This window comes from Caretta caretta, chromosome 6 (genome assembly GCF_965140235.1).
Source record: "Caretta caretta isolate rCarCar2 chromosome 6, rCarCar1.hap1, whole genome shotgun sequence".
Lineage (NCBI taxonomy): Eukaryota > Metazoa > Chordata > Testudines > Cheloniidae > Caretta > Caretta caretta.
Window position 1 is genome coordinate 5,939,144 of NC_134211.1, and position 17,325 is coordinate 5,956,468.

Here is a 17,325-nt window from a genome sequence, read left to right on the forward strand (position 1 = left end):
TAGGTTAAAAACTTCCCCAAGGCACAAATCCTTTCCTTGTCCTTGGATGGTATTGCTGTCTAAAGTGGTTTAGACAAAGATTCAAGAAAAGGACAGCTTGGAGTTCCTTTTCCCCCAAAATATCTCCCCCGCAAGCGCCTTCACCCCCTTTCCTGGGGAGGCCTGAGAATAATATCCTAACCAATAGGTTAACAAAGTGAGCACAGAACAGACCCTTGGGTTTTTAGGACACTAAAAAACAATCAGGTTCTCAAAAGAAGAACTTTATTATAAAGAAAAAAGTAAAAGAAGCACCTCTGTAAAATCAGGATGGAAGGTAGTTTTACAGGGTAATAAAAACACAGAGGATTCCCCTCTAGGCTCAATTTCAAAGCTACAAAAACTAGACTAAACCTCCCTCTTAGCATAGGGAAAATTCAGAAGCAAAAACAAAAGATAATCTAATGCATTTCCTTGCTATTATTTACAATTTCTGTAATTTTAGATGTACCATTTCAGTAGGAGCTGGGTTATCTGCTTGGTCTCTCTCTCTCTAACCAGAGGGAACAACAAAGAGAGCACAGACAAAAGCTCTCCCCCCCCAGATTTGAAAGTATCTTCTTTCCTTATTGATCCTTTTGGTCAGGTGTCAACCAAGTTATCTGAGTTTCTTAACCCCTTACAGGTAAAGGAGGAATTTTATGCTACCCTTAGGAATATCTTTACGACAATCCCGCATAAGCCACTGTGCTAGTGGCCTACACTTGGAAAGTAATTAAACCCCCAGAAGGGGATCTGAGCTGTTAAATGATCGGGCTGGCGAACTGGGGTCAGAACAGACCCAGAGAGAGTGAAACCATCGTCACCAGGGAGAAAGCCCTGGGGTGTGGCCTGATCCTAGGGCCGGGACTGGTTAAAGAAGTGCAGACACACCCAACTAGAAGGTGAGTTTGCAAGAGGTGGGTGCCATGCCATTACACTAACCCACAGAGGAGAATGGGGAGGATGCATGGGTTGCCCGAGATGCATCCCCCATGATGCAGCAGCAGGGTCTTATCTCTTGGGGAGGTGTGGTGGTGCATGGTGCCTGCAGTGCATCAGGGGAGGTGTAGTCTAATCAGGGTGCCCAACCCATAGAGGAGAATGGAAAACGTGAGGCACAAGAACTACAATTCCCAGGAGCTGCTGAGATGGCCTTTCCACACAGATATTTTGGGGTTTTGCTGGAATTTCCAAGTCTTCTGCAGGAAAAACACCCCCATCTTTAGACCAGCTCTAACAGACTCCTCTCATTTAAATGCTGACAGGCACCTTCTGGGGGAAATCAGGATTTGGTGACATGGGTCTCATGTATTGGAGACGTGTCCGTAGGCTGGGTGAACACTCCAGCACCAGTCGTCCTGTACTCTAGTCAAATTCTTCTACCCCGGAGTCCAAGAACCTGAGATTTCATCCACACCTTTTCCCAGTCACCTCCAGCAGGATGGACCCAGTTCCCAACATTGTCCCAGCCCTGGTGTGGATGGGAGAGAGGAAACACCCCACGATCAGGTCAGAGAGAGAGACTGTACCTGACAGGGACAGGAAAAGCTGGAGCGATGTTTCTTCAATTTATCAGATAAATTCTGCAAAGGAACAAAAAGAAATCATCACATCACAGACTTTACAGGGCTTAGAAAGGCTAGGAACATGGGGAGGGCTTGGCCAGCTGTGAGATGCAGCCACCTCTGGGGCAGGGCAGCAGGGGAACAGCTGCACAGTGATGCCGTACGGACACTGGGGTCATCACTGAGTGCCAGTGGAGAGCACCCCATCCCGATCCCTGCAGCACAGCTGGCCGGTCCCCACCTTTATCTTGGCAGCGAGCTGTGTCCTGGTGAGCAACTCCCCATGCCAGTCCATCCAGATGTGTCGACCAGCCAAGCCCACCAGGGCAGTGACGTAGTCCCTAAGGCACTCCTGGAAATCCTCACCCATGTCTGCAAAGGGGAGAGAGATGGACGATGGTGGATTTAATCCCCCTTCTCTCTACCTTCCACACGCAGGCATGAGCAGCGACCCAGTCACATTGTTCTGCACATGGCAGGGGCTCAGAGCCACTGTCCTGGCTCCATTACCTCTCAGGGTTCTCTCACTCCCAATCATGATCCACTTACCAGGGAAGGGCATCAGGTAATAGCGGGTGCTGATTCTCTTCAGCGCTTCCAGGGCGTTTGCAAGGGAACGTCACCTCCAGCATCTGCTGGAGCCAGGGGGAATCGTTATATTGATGTACAGAGCTTACAACCATGAAATGCAGCTAGCAATGATAACTGAAGAGTGGAGAAACACTCAGAGCTGAATCCTGCCAGCCGGGAAAGGCTCCATTTCCCCCCCCGCCCCCCCCTCCCGCACCACCACCAAGTCCCACAGTCATCCGTCTGATGTGTCTCAGATGCTGCTCCCCACCCTGGGCTCTGAGAACCAGGGAGCTGCTCCAATCCCGCACCAGCAGGTCAAGATGCTGCAGGGGAGACAGGAGGGGAGTGGGGGGTCACTGGGGGTGGGTGGGGTGGGGGGAGGCTGGGATGGGAAGGATGGTGTCTGCTGGGGAAACCTCAACGCCTTGGGAGTGGGGCAAGGGGTGTATGGGGCAGTAGCATGCTGTGGAGTGGGAGAGGGGTGCAATGTGGTGATACATGGGGCAGGGCGGGTGATGAGGGGGGAAGCCGTCTCAACTGAATGGGATGCAGTCAGTAGGCTTCTCCCATCTCTTTGGCCAGCTGCACAAACATCTGTGGAGTGAAGACAACAGAGTGTGGGGGCCGGTGAGTCTGGGGTCTGGGAGGTGTTTACACTGGGTGAGGGGATCCTTCCTGTAAAGCAGAAAGGGGCCTGGTCAGCCCCACCCCCCATTTGACATGCTCTCTTTGCAGTGAGGCCTGCCAAGTGTGAAACGAAGGTGGAGATGGATGGAGACATTTTCCATGGGACAGAGAGAAGCAGGATGCTCCCAGCCAAGGGGATGAGGGGATGCCGTGGGGCATGGGGGTCTGGTGCTGGGTGGAGAAATGAGCACACCCCTCTTCTGTGCCCTACGCCCCACAGAGAAGCAAGTCCAGTTCCTGGACTCACCAGATCCAACCTGTGTCCCGCACAGAGAATCCCCCCGGAGCACAGTACGGGGCAGGACACTCCATATGCCGCATGTGGCAGTGACATCACTAAGGGTGTGACTGACGAAGGCTCGATTCAGTGGGGCTGGGGCTGGGGCTGGGTAAGAGCCTGGAGAGAGGAGAAGAGCGGAGCAGGGGCAGAGTGACAGCCCCAGGCCCTGGCTCCAGCAGCCTTCCCACCGACAGCGGAGCTGGGCTGGAGGGGAGGGAGGGGGCCAAACTTTGCCCAGTGTCCCACGCCCGACACCTGGGAGCAGAGAGCCGTGCTGGGCCATGCTGTGACTGTGCTGAGTACAGAGGCCCAGGTGACCAAGGGAGAGTCATTTTTTCTCTCTGGGCCTCAGTTTCCCCACAGGACCCCTGGGGAGGGATAATAACCCTGTGGGGCTAATGGAAAAACCTGGCCCGGCCATGTTGTGTGTCGCGCTACCCAGCCTCTCCTCCAGGTATTCAAGATCCGGGCCCTTCACCCGAAAGCCAATGTTCAGTATCTGCAAATAGCCAGGAGACGGACAGAGCTACAGCAACGAGCAGTGACGGCCGCCCCAGGCCACTTCCCAGCCACGTCACCCGCCCCGAGCACAGCGCCCCCTAGTGCTGCACGGGGCATCGGGGGCAGCCCAGCCTGCCAGGGGAGAGCGCCCCCTGCTGAGCCCCTGCCCCGCTCCCTGCAGCACAGCGCCCCCTAGTGCCCCAGTGAGACACTGGGCCCAGCCCTGACTGCCAGGGGAGAGTGCTCCCTGCTGAGTCCCTCACCCGCTTCCCGCAGCACAGCACCCCCCACTGAGCCCCCCAACCTGGTAGGAGCTGAGCAGCATGGACAAGGCGGAGGGTTTGATGCTGGTCTCCTTGTTCCTTTCAATGTCCATGGAGCCCTCAGTCTTGACCAGCAGCACGGCCACCTGGCGGGGCCAAGAGTGAGAGCCCCAGGTCAGCTCCCGGCTTTGTCCAGCCACCCAGAGCCCCTCTGCCTCTGGAGCCTGCCTCCTGCTCCACCCACATAGCACCTGGCATCTTCTCGCCCACCCCAGTGTTAGCTGCCTCATCTCGCTCTTCTCCATTCCCCCCATCATGTCTCCCTCAGCTTCCCCGGAACCTCCTTCCCCACGTCTGTCCCCTCTTTCCCTCCCTATTTCCCCCTTTCCCTCCCTTCCCAGGCCTCTACCATGTTCCCAGATTTCCCTTTCCCTTTCCCCACTCCCCCAATGCCTCTTCCCCCTTCCCTGTGACCCCCAATGCCCCCGCTTACCTTCCCGGCCTTGGTCGGGACCCAGAAGGGCTGACTCCACGCCTACACCCCCTTGGTGACTCGCTGCATGTCCCAGTGCTACAGCCGCGCCGCCCAGCTGGAGCCAGGCCACGCCACTGCCTCCGCGCAGCACAGAGCACCAGGTCAGGCCGGGCTCTGCAGTTGCGCTGCCCCAGGAGCTCCTAGCCCCGCCGCCCAGAGCATTCCGCCGGCGGCAGGGTGTGCTGAGGCTTTGTGGGAGGGGGGAACAGCAGGGGAGGGGCCGGAGGTAGCCTCCCGCGGCAGGAGGATCCCGTGGGCTGGATGTGCTCACGGGCCATAGTGTGCCCACCCCTGCTCTAGGCCCAATGGGTGGCAGGTGAGATCTCACTGGCAAACTCAGCCCTCGCGGGTCTTTAATATTCATCATCACGTCTGCACGGAGTGTGCAAAAAGGGACATGGGTGAGAATTATGCTCTTAAAATGTGTTTGGCACAGCATGCATCGGCTGGGTTGCCCTGGGCCAGGGAGATGTGGTAACCTGCTTAACTGGGTCTCCAAGGGAAACTGTGGGATATTGGAAAAGTATTTACATAGAAGCTACACAAATACATCAACACGGTGATGCCCCAGCGGGAGAGAGATGCTTAGGTTGGGTTTGACTTTTCAAAGGACACATTTCAATGGTTTCCTTGGCTATAAAGCTTGGCGGGGGGAGAGGCCCTGAACCTCAAATAAATCACTGAATCAGTGGCTCATCTTCAATATTCCTGTCTTGTCAAAGTGTCTCGAGTGAAGCTTTTGCTGAAAGCCAGTGACCCGCTGGCAATAAATATCACTCTGCAATGTCTGTATTCATGCTAGAGGAGAAATTTGGATACTCGCTGGTATTACGCCTTGTCATAAATATAAAGGGATGGTTAAACCCCTTTAAAATCCCTCCTGGCCAGAGGAAAAATCCTCTCACCTGTAAAGGGTTAAGAAGCTAAAGGTAGCCTTGCTGACACCTGATCAAAATGACCAATGAGGAGACAAGATACTTTCAAAAACTGGGAGGAGGGAGAGAAACAAAGGGTCTGTGTCTGTCTGTATGCTGCTTTTGCCGGCGATAGATCAAGAATGGAGTCTTAGAACTTTAGTAAGTAATCTAGCTAGGTATGTGTTAGATTATGATTTCTTTAAATGGCTGAGAAAAGAACTGTGCTGAATAAAATGACTATTCCTGTCTGTGTGTCTTTTTTGTAACTTAAGGTTTTGCCTAGAGGGATTCTCTGTGTTTTGAATCTAATTACCCTGTAAGGTATCTTCCATCCTGATTTTACAGAGGTGATTTCTTTACTTCTATTAAAAGTCTTCTTGTAAGGAAACTGAATACTTTTTCATTCTTCTAAGATCCAAGGGCTTGGGTCTGTGGTCACCTATGCACATTGGTGAGGATTTTTACCAAACCTTCCCCAGGAAGTGGGGTGCAAGGGTTGGGAGGATTTTGGGGGAAAGACGTGTCCAAACTATGTTTCCCAGTAAACCCAGTTAGAGTTTGGTGGTGGCAGTGGAGATCCAGGGACAAAGGATAAAATTAATTTGTACCTTGGGGAAGTTTTAACCTAAGCTGGTAAAAGTAAGCTTAGGAGGTTTTCATGCAGGTTCCCACATCTGTACCCTAGAGTTCAGGGTGGGGGAGGATCCTTGCCATGCCTTAAACAGAGACATTGAATTTTGGGGTGATAGGAGGTGGGCAAAGAGACATTGGCGTTATCCTGCACTGGTGGGACTAAACAGAATAGAGCTCCTGAAATCACAGAATGGCGGCTCCTTCAAGCAAGGGAGCTGAAGGCTCCAGGAAATGACTGTAGGGGAGAAACCCATCTCGGCAAAGACTTTGACTTGAAGAAGTTCAGCGTTAGACTGGGAAGCGTATTCTCCTTTTTCTTTGCTTGTTGCCCTTCCCAGCTTTACTCCTTACACGCGGTGTCACCTAACCCTAGGGCCTTTTGTTTAATCAGCCTTGTTTGACTTTGAATTTTAACCAGCCCAGGGCTGGGGTTGGAATCAGCGTGTTTGCCAGACCGTGGCAATGCATTGTCTCCATAAAGAAGCAACAAACTGAACAGTTTCTGGGCATGTTGCAGGAGCGGGCTGGGTACTGCTGGGAGACATCTCTGGGGAGTCCAGGAGTTGGGGTTCAGAGTTTGTTTCCCCCAGGATGAGGACAGGACTTGCCAAGTCCTGAAGGGTTTGCTGGCAGGGTGGACAGGGAGACTGAGGTGGGTGACCCAGAACTCGCAGTTCTGGGAAGCCCAACAATTCATCACCATGGCAGCAATTCATACTTTTGGGGGTGACCCTTGCAATGGGAAGGGTGTTGGGGTCCCTCTGCAAAAAGGGCACCATCGCAGAATTGAAGACAGAGGCCAGAGGTGACACTACCCCACCCTAGTCTGGGTTGAACCCGAAACCATTACAGGGAGTTAATTGTCCAAGCGTGGGGCAGGGGTGGTGAGGAATAAATGGTAATGGGCGCGCATCCTCAGAATCTGATAGACAGATGGACACGCTAGGGAGCAAACAGATAGATAGACACACTACTTTCAGACAGGCAGGCAGACAGACACTGTAGTGTCCAGCCATGGCTCCAGCGAACTGGACGTGTCAGGGTAGGGGGCACTCACAGACATGTGTGCAGCTCTGAGCCCTCCAGCAGGGGGCAGGATGGGGACATTCACACCCCAGCTCACTCCTGTTTCCATTTATAGTCACTGGGCTCCGGAGCTGGTGCAGCAGGCAGTTCATCAGGAAGGATTTGCTCCAGCGCTGCTCCCCAGTGACAGACACCAGGCAGACAGGAGCATCCTTCACCCCACCCTGCTCCAGGCAGTGGCTCAGGGCCTCCTCCTCCAGGATCAGGCCCCCTTCCTTGTCCAGATGCACCAGTTGCACCGGGAGCCCCGGCTCTGGCTGAGCCCCCGGGCCTGCTGTAGGGACAGAGCAGGGTCAAACCTGGGACACCACCTGTGAGCCTGCCAGTCTCCATCTCCCCAGAGCCTAGCCCTTTGCCCCATTCCCACCTCCTGAGCCATCCAGTCCCCCGCCCTGGTGTCGGATCAGAGCTGGTTCCCCCTGGAGGGGAAAGGCCCCATGCCCCATTCCCACCCCCTGAGCCAGCCATAGAATCATAGAATCATAGAATATCAGGGTTGGAAGGGACCCCTGAAGGTCATCTAGTCCAACCCCCTGCTCGAAGCAGGACCAATTCCCAGTTAAATCATCCCAGCCAGGGCTTTGTCAAGCCTGACCTTAAAAACCTCTAAGGAAGGAGATTCTACCACCTCCCTAGGTAACGCATTCCAGTGTTTCACCACCCTCTTAGTGAAAAAGTTTTTCCTAATATCCAATCTAAACCTCCCCCACTGCAACTTGAGACCATTACTCCTCGTTGTGTCATCTGCTACCATTGAGAACAGTCTAGAGCCATCCTCTTTGGAACCCCCTTTCAGGTAGTTGAAAGCAGCTATCAAATCCCCCCTCATTCTTCTCTTCTGCAGGCTAAACAATCCCAGCTCCCTCAGCCTCTCCTCATAAGTCATGTGTTCCAGACCCCTAATCATTTTTGTTGCCCTTCGCTGGACTCTCTCCAATTTATCCACATCCTTCTTGTAGTGTGGGGCCCAAAACTGGACACAGTACTCCAGATGAGGCCTCACCAATGTCGAATAGAGGGGAACGATCACATCCCTCGATCTGCTCGCTATGCCCCTACTTATACATCCCAAAATGCCATTGGCCTTCTTGGCAACAAGGGCACACTGCTAACTCATATCCAGCTTCTCGTCCACTGTCACCCCTAGGTCCTTTTCCGCAGAACTGCTGCCTAGCCATTCGGTCCCTAGTCTGTAGCGGTGCATTGGATTCTTCCATCCTAAGTGCAGGACCCTGCACTTATCCTTATTGAACCTCATCAGATTTCTTTTGGCCCAATCCTCCAATTTGTCTAGGTCCTTCTGTATCCTATCCCTCCCCTCCAGCGTATCTACCACTCCTCCCAGTTTAGTATCATCTGCAAGTCCATGGCCAGTCCATGGCCTCCTGGATCAGAGCCGGTGCCCCCATCACAGAAAGGCCTCATGTCCCATTTCCACCATCCGCTTTGTCTCTCTCCCCTCATGTGGTGTGTCTCTGATTTTCTGTCCTAGGTTTTTGACGCATGTGTCCAGGATCATCCTGTGCTTGGAGCAGGGGTGGGCAGCACTCTGGGCACCGGTATGGCTGGGATGAGACCTAGCTCCAGTGAGCTGCAATGCAGAAGTTGTGGCCGCACTCGATGGAGACGGGGTCTCCCAAGATGTCCAGGCAGATGGAGCAGGTGAGGTCCTCCCAGAGTTTCTGCATAATCCCCCCTGGCACTGGCTTCAAGGGAAGTGGTGGGGTCACCCTGAGAGACAGACAGAGGGGAGTAGTGGTTAGTCCAGGAAGGGTTTGGAGTCAGGACTCCTGGATTCTTTCCATAGCTCTGGGAGGAGAGTGGGGTCTAATGGTTGGAGTAAAAGAGAATGAGACCCAGGCTTCCTGGCTCCTGCAGTTTTCCAATGGAAAGAGAAATTTTCAGGCTCTTACTTGACCTGTGAAACATTCCCCACTTTTCCTTTCTCCCATGTCTGATTCCCAAGTGAAACTAATTTTAAACTTGCCCGATACATCCTCATGTCCCGTTTGGCTCATCGCATTCACAGCCGGGCAGCGTTAGCACCATTGGGCTGAGTGGTCATACACTTGGAGGGCGGGGCATATTTACCAAGCCGCCCATGCCAGATGATCCAGCGGCAGGCATCTGGTCCCCAGCTAGCACAAGATGGAACTTATGCACCTGGAAGATGTTTGAAAAATTAACTGGACGAGCGAATCGAGGGGCTGCGCTTCAAGTGCTGCAATTTCTCCCCTTGGCCGGCCAGCTGCAACACACTCACTTCCCAACGCCACCTCTGATCCCCCCCAAAATCTCTGGGGCTTATCTATGTGTAAATGGCCAGAGCCTGGCCGGTTTTGGTGAAAACCGGAAAACCAGAAAGAGGGGGAATGAAGGGCATACGGAGCCCTGGGCATCTGGTGGGGCCAGCCAAAAGCTCTGCAGATGGCTGGAGAACAGAGAGCCAGGCACTGGGAAAAATGAACATGTCCCTGCACTGCAGCCCCTTGGTCTCAGCTGGGCCAAAGTGTCCAGATGGGGGGGTAACATGCTGGCACCTTGAATGGGTGAGGGCACGGCCAGCACGGAAACAAATAATAATGTAGGGAATAGGGGGTAACAGTCACTTAAAGGGAGCAGGCAGAGCGCTGTGTGCCCCCTTCCCCCCACAACAGGCACCCCCTATGCCCCCTGTACTCCTCCCCCATGCCAGGTGCTCTATGTGCCCCTTCATCCTCCCCAGGTAGTCACACACTGAACACCTCTCTTTGTGGGTGATAAAGCTGTTGGTTTCTGTGGACACTTTCCTCAAAACTAACCCCCCCTATTCCTGGCTCTGAGGAGGCCGAACTGCAGGGGTGTTTCAATCTGGAAGACCGCTCCTTAGCACCTCCCCTTTGTGGCCTGTTACACATGCTCATGGAGGAGCACAGCCATTCCCGCCCTAACACACCACAGAGACTGGGCCGTCTCCCAGTGAATACAGAGAAGAAAGTATCAGATCCTTCAGCTAGCAAGGGCTCGACCCCGCTCTGCTCCAACAGGGGCGTCTCAGGCCGAGCCTCCAAGGCTGGGATGATAGTGGCACAGCAGCAGCACCGCGGCTATGCCAGCGTAACCCTGCCATAAAGACACAGCCCACAGCGGTGGCAGGGGGTTCAAACCCCACCTCCCCAAGCTTCAGTAGCTACACTGACAGAAGCCACCATCCATCCACCTAGCTGGGTCTCCGCTGGTGGTCAGGTCCGCCTAGCAATGGTGATGGGGGGGGGCGGTGTGTGTGTGTCGATTTCTCACCCCCCTCCAAGCAATGTAGATCTATCAACCTGAATGTAAAGTGCAGACCTGCTTCAATCTCTCCTGACGGACACAAAGGAGATTGTTAAATGCCTCTGTTGCTCTGGGATGGTCCTGCACCCAAGACCCTTTGCCTGGCCATCTTCCAGCAGAACAACACTAATCACGAACACTGAATGCTCTACAGATGTCAGTCCCAAGTGACTTCTGCTTTCTCTCAAGCACCTTCCCCAAACAAGTTGGGTTTCTTGCTCCCTCCCACCCCAGCCTCCACTGCTCCCATTGGGAGGCTGTTCCAGAACCTGCCATCTCTGGGTGCTAGGAGCCGCCTTCTCATTTCCCACTGCTGTTGGTCCAGCCCCCATTGTCCTTCTGCCACAAGGTCCTTCAGCTTCCATGGCTCTTCCCCATTCTTGGAATTCCTCCCACCCATGCCTTCCGGGCAAGCAATCACAACCAAACTCAGCCATCCTACTAGACTGAATGAGCCAGGCTCTTTGAGTCTCTTCCCACAAGATGGGCTCTCCATCCCACTGCTCACGCCAGCAGCCTCTCTCTGCACCTGGCCCAGCACAGAGCCCTCTTGCTGTAACATAAAGTCACAGATCCCAAGGCCAGAAGAAACCTTGTGATCACCTAGTCTGATCTCCCTGTATAATCCGGGCCAGAGAATGGCCCAGAGCTAATTCTTGGTTCATCTAGAGCAGATCTGTTAGAAAAACATCCCAGCTTGATTTTACAGTGATCAGTGATGGAGAATCCCCCACACCTGTTGGTAAGCCATGCCAATGGTCAGTGATTTTCAGTGTTAAACATTGACACCTTATTTCCAGTCTGAATTTGTCAAGCTTCAACTTCCAGCCACTGGGTTGTGTCAGACCAGATAGATGGAGGATCCCTCTGAGATCTAATTTCCATTCCCCTTGTAGGTACTTACAGATGAGGTTCATGCCCCCCATAAGCGCCCTCATTGTTCAGCTAAATAGATGGGTGCCAGATTTGGACACAGGATTGCAGATGAGGTCTTCCCAGTGGTCGCGTGATACACAGAACAGAACATTGTGCAACAGCATTCTGAAATCCCTTTCAACCTATTACCACCCATAAACGTTTCACTTCTTTATCCAGAAGCTACATTAGAGGAAATACCTTTGCTTTTGGTGGATACAGACTCTCTGTCGACCATCTGTGTGTCCCAGGTGTTCCTCTTAGGATGACATCATGCTGACCTCCCTTGACAAATGGCTCAGCCCAAAAACAATTTGGCAATTTTCATTTCCTTTCAAAATCATTCCATTTCCCTCCCTTCCCTGACTTTTTAAATTAATCTCACCCCACCTCTCTCTCTTTCACACACACACAATTTTCATTTTTACAAAACTATTTTCCTTTTCTTTCATACTCAATTTGGTCCCAAATCCCCTTTTTGTCGAAAAGAAGTTTGACAAAAAGTTTTCAGTCCTCTCTCCTTAAATTATTTCTTGACATTTAGGCCCGAGTTTGGCTGGCAAAGAACAAACCCATTATGGCCTTAAGTCATCCTCAGACTTCACAGCCTACAAATGTAAGTAGTTAAACAGAGTATAGATCATACAGCACTGGAGCAGAAAGGAATTACATGCAGAAAACAAAGCCATCGGTGCCTGTCTGTGAGATAGAAGTTGATTTTCCAACTCAGCCTCTACAGCTAGATGGAACTTTAGTTCTGCTGGGTTCGACTGCACTTGAGCTGAGCAGCTGTATGGTTCTTATTAGATTTGAGCACAAGTTTCCTTCAAGGGTTCCTGGATGCGTCTTTGAGGGCAAGTCAGGTGACAAACCTTCATATTTAATAACATGTGGCCAATCAAGTTGAATCACTTCTCACTTTAGCTATCATCCTTTTCACAGTGTGAGAGAAATATGGGCTGACTCATGCAGTTTCATAGTTTGCAACAGGATACAACTTACTCCCGATTATCCGAATAGCTTGGGGGGACATGACTGGTTCCACAGTTACATGGGACTCTGGAGTCAGCACTTTCACCTCATGGCCCAGCTTGGCTCTCTGCTCCCAAGTGTCGGGCATTGGGCACTGGGCCAAAGTTAGGACCCATCACTCCCCTCCAGCCCAGCTCCGCTATTCGTGGGTAGGCTGCTGGGGCCAGTGCCTGGGGTAGTTGCTCTGCACCCTTCTCTATTGCTCCAAGTTGAGGTGGGTTAGGGCACCAGAACTGAGATGGGGCGCACCTGTCTCTCCCACCATCTCAATGACCCCAGGTGGCACGGAGAAGGAATCTGCCTGAGTGCAATGCACAAAGGGATCAAATCAGGACAAGGGGGAGGGAAAGAAGTAGGCTGGGACAAGGAGTCTGGAGAGATTGGACCTGGGAGGGGAGACTGGGACCCTGGGGGTGGCCTGGAAGGGGAGACTGGGACTGGCAGCCACTCCTTTCTCTTTCTGCAATCCCCTGCCTCGTTCACTGCTCCCCTTCCAGCATCAACCACAAACGGGGCAGGCTCCTCTCTGACTGCCCAGCAGGTCTGGCTAATGTTAACACAGGTGTTTGTGTGTCAATGTATCGATTCCACCTGGCTCCGGTGGATGCTGGAGGCGACGTCTCCTCATAGACACCCCAAGGCCCTGGAAGTGCTGAGCAGAAGCAGCACATGCTGTTATCTCATGGCCTTTCCCAGCAGAGGGATCATGACTGGGAACGAGGGAAGGCTGAGAGGTAACAGACCCAGGACACTGGCTCTGACTCCCCTCCCATGTGCAGAGCAATGCGACTGGGTCACCGTTCATGCCCATGCATGGACAGTGGAGAGAAGAGGGATCAGACAGGCCCTAGATTCCCCCACCATCGTCTGTCTCTTTCCCCTTTGCAGACATGGATGAGGATTTCCGGGAGAGCCTGAGGGACTACGTCACTGCTCTCGTGGGCTCAGCCAGTCGACACATCTGGAGGGACCGGAATGGAAAGCCGCTCACTGAGACACACCTTACTGCTGGGATACAGGTGAGGACAGGGCAGCCTGGGAGGAGAGCTCAGCCTCTAAGCAGAGTCAAGATGGATTAGGACATGGATAGGAAACCACTGACTTTGATGCAGGGAATGAGGGAATGAGGCAGGGGGGCATGCTCCCCTCACTGTCAGTGATTACCCACATTCCTGTGCAGCGTTGCCGTGCGTCTGTTACCCAGCTGCCCCACCCCAGGGACAGCTGCAACTCAGCATGGGGCGAGCCCTGCTCATTGTTCACACTCTTTCTAAGCTCTGTGGTGTCCTCTGTCACAACTGTTTGTTTTGGTTCCTTTGCAAAATTCTCTGAGCTGGTGAAAGAATGTCACTTTAGCTTCTCCTTTACCTTTCAGGTACCTTCTCTGCCTCTGACCCAAATGTGGGGTGCCTCTCCTAGCCCGTCCATGCCAGTGCTGGGGTGGGGTTAGGAAATGCATCCATCCTGCTGGAGGTGAAAGGGGAAGGATCTGGATGAAATCTTAGGTTCGTGGACTCTGGGGTAAAAGAATTTGGTGCTGGAGGGTTCGCCCGGCCTACGGACATGTCTCCAGTTTATGAGACCCATAGAACTAAAGCCTGTTTTTGCTCAGCAGACGCCTATCAGCATTTAAATGGGAGGAGCTTGTTAGAACTAGTCTGAAAATTGGGGTGTTTTTCCTGCAGAAAACATGGAGTTTCCAGCTAACCCCAAAATATCTCTGTGTGGAAAGGTCATCGTGGTAGGTCCTGGAAATTGTAGTTCTTGTGACTCACATTCTCTATTCTCCTGGGTTGGGCACCTGGTTAGAATACATCTCCCATGATGCACTGCAGGCACCCTGCACCACCACCCCTCCCCAGGAGATGAGATCCTGCTTCTGCATCATGGGGATTGTAGGTCCAGCACCTCATCCTCCCCATTCTCCTCTATAGGTTGGTGTAATGGGGTGGTCACCCCGCTCCAGCCCTGAAAGGGTTAAAGGCCAGCCCTTGGAGAGGGCTGGGGCTGAAAGCCAATAGGAAAAGGCTGGGAGGCAGCCAATCAGGGCCAGGCTGAGCCCTATAAAAGAGCTGCAAGGCCAGAAGTTACAGAGTTTCTCTCCCTCTTGGTAGAGAGAGAAGGACCTAGCTGTCTGAAGGAGCAAGGGTACCTGAGGCTGAGCAGTAAGGGGGAATAGGGTAAAGGAGCTGGGTAGCTCTAGCCTGTCAACTCCCCAGGCTGAGGCCTTGGTTTAGGCCTAAGAAGGTACTGGGGCTACAGGGGTGCAGCCCGAGGATAGGCGGAGGCAGCTGGTCCAACCCCCATGCCGGTGATGAGTGGCTGTTATGGACTGCAGTCTGCCCTTTGAGAAAGGGGCTAAATGATGACTGGCAGTAGCCATTGAGGCAAGGTGGGGATAGAGAGTTGGGGTTCCCCTGGGAGGGGAGACCCAAAGTGTGGGGACTGCTGTAGGGGCAGAACCCCAAGGTAAAGGGCACTGGGGTCTGGGAGGGACACAGGGGCCTAAGGCAGGCAAGACACTAGCCTGCAGAGGGTGCTGGACAAGAGCTAATTCCCACATGACCAGCAGGAGGTGCTGTGGCGGTGAGTGTTGATTGGCTACATTTGGGCTCCCAACTTGGCATGTAATTCCCATGAGCCTGGTCTACAGAGGAGAATGGGAGGTTGGGACAACCAGACTACATTTCCCATGATGCCCCACAGTCTCCTTTTTTGGTGAGGGGAGGCAGTGCATGACTGCTGCAGGGCACCATGGGAGGTTAGTTCACACTGAGTTCTGGGGGTGTAGAGGAGAATCAGGCATCTGAACCACACTTCCCATGACTCACCAGCATCTCCTCTCTTGCTGCAAGTACCGTGGCCCTGGTGCATCATGGGAGGCACATGCAGTGGCAAGGGAAGGGGGTAGGATAAGGTGGATTCAGGGGCTCCATCTGCTAGCCCCTCTGGGGAGCGGGGCATAACCACAGCACAGTGTGCTCCAGCCATATTTCCACCTTCCCCCGCCCCGTGCTGGAGCCGGCAGCACAGGGCCTCTGGGGAGGTGGGAATTGATCCAGCTGAGCAGAACTTCTGTGCTGGCTTCTTTGGCCTGATCTTCCTGCACAGCCCTCACCAAGCCCTTCAAGTCATGGTTGTTCTGCCTTCCCCCACAGCATAGACAGACCCTTAGACATAGACTGTAAAGTTCTCTTGGGTGTCAGCCTAGGATTGGCTGGGATGGGTGCTACCCAGACCCCCTTCTAGAGGAGAACTGGATGCAGGGGGCTACTCTGCATGGGGGAATTGTCCGGCCTAGCTCTTCTGGAATAGTTACTCTGCAATAACCTCTCCAGGATAGTGCCACAGCAGAGACCATTCTGGAGCCATTTCTCCTTCACTACAAGATTTAACCCAGCCAAAACAATACCCCTCCCCCACCCCCAAATAAGAGCTGAAATTCACACCCAAACCACCTGCCTCCTGGAGAGTGATAACCCTCCCCAATACCACCAGACCCGTGAGAGCCGGTGTCACTGATGCACTCTCAGGCGTCAGCCTCAGGTCGAGCCTGGCTGGGACAGAGGTTTCCAAAGTCCTCAGCTACAGGAACGTGCCAAAAGCGCTGGGCAGGGCAGGGCAGGGAGCCGATGCTGAGCTGCTGTGGGGATCAAATTATAAAGTGGTCGTACCAGAAGCCCCAAGTAGGTGCCAAACTGGCTAACAGCGTTGCTCTATTAGGTGAGGCTGCTGTGGGGGGAACTGCAGCCATGAGGTGGAGACAGGGCCCCATAAAATGTGGTTCACCACATCTTTGTCTTCCCTGAGCGGATGGCTATCACCTTCCAGAACCAGAGAGTTACCATGTTCTCTTTCTGAGGGAGAGGGTGAGTCCGAGGAGTGGGGGGCTGTGCCCCCAGTCAAGGTAACCCCAGGGAACCAGCCTGGCCAGCCCCACTGACTACAGGCTTTGGGACAGGAGATTGGAGTTCATATTTGCTTATAGGGTGGCTGTGTAGATGGGAGACTCTGACCCTGACACAAGGGGAGGCCCGATCTGAGTGGAGGAGGGGGGGATCTGTGCAGTGCCTGGTGTCTCCGTTCTCCATCAAGGGGGTGGGATCTGTGCAGGGTCTGGCAAAATGGGGGGACCTGATCTCAGTTGGCGGGGTGTCTGTGCAGCACCTGATGTGATGGAGGCCCCGATATCACTCACGGGGCATCTGTGCAGTACCCTGTGTGACGGGGACCCAGTTTCAGTCTGGGTCTGTGCTACAATTGCCCCTTCTGATGCTCTTGGCCATCTCCTCTCCCGGCGGGCGCAGGATGGCAACTCCCAGAACCTGATTACCTGCCTGAAGGTGAGGCCGAGCAAGATGGCAGAGCAGCGTGGGCAGCTGCTGTGATGGTGCCGGACAGACATGCAGGAGAACCAGAGAAAGAGGCCCTGTGACAGAGCTGGAGGAGGAGCTGACACAGGAGGTGAAAACCTTCCTGGAGACCCGTGCTTCAAGAAATTTGTCATTGTGGTGGGTGTCGGCATGCGGGTACCAGTCCTAGCGCTGGTGAATGGAGCTGCCGGTGCCAGGATTGCTGCCATTGGAGCTGGAGCAGGTGCTGTGAGTGGGGTATCCGTGGGCTGGGGCATGGGTGTGGACATAGGGCAGAAGGAAACCAAAAGGGCCAGGGCTGCCAGAGGCCAAAGGGAGGAGGAGGACAACACTGCCGAGCCATCCAATGAGGACCCACTGATCTGAATGGTGACCCCAGTCTGGGGTGATGAATGTGGTAACAGGGCTGCATCGTGGCCCAGACCAGTCACCCATGCACCACCCCAGAGAGGGGGAGTCGTCACCCACAGATTCTAAGAAGGGACATTGGTCCAACCTGCTCTTGAAAACCTCCAATGACTGTGTGACACACAGGCCCATCGGTACCAGCTGGCAGAGATTTCAGTGCCCTATGTCAGCAACTCCTAACAGGCCTGACAAACTCGCTTCACCTAACAAACTGCTGTCATGGT

The 17,325-nt window shown here is 53.6% G+C and overlaps 1 pseudogene; it reads right to left on the minus strand.

Annotated features, from left to right (window-relative positions):
• Nucleotides 1–1,764: 1,764 nt before the first annotated feature.
• Nucleotides 1,765–9,063, minus strand: LOC125638694 (RING finger protein 112-like; annotated as a pseudogene).
• Between the last annotated feature and the right edge of the window lie 8,262 nt (nucleotides 9,064–17,325).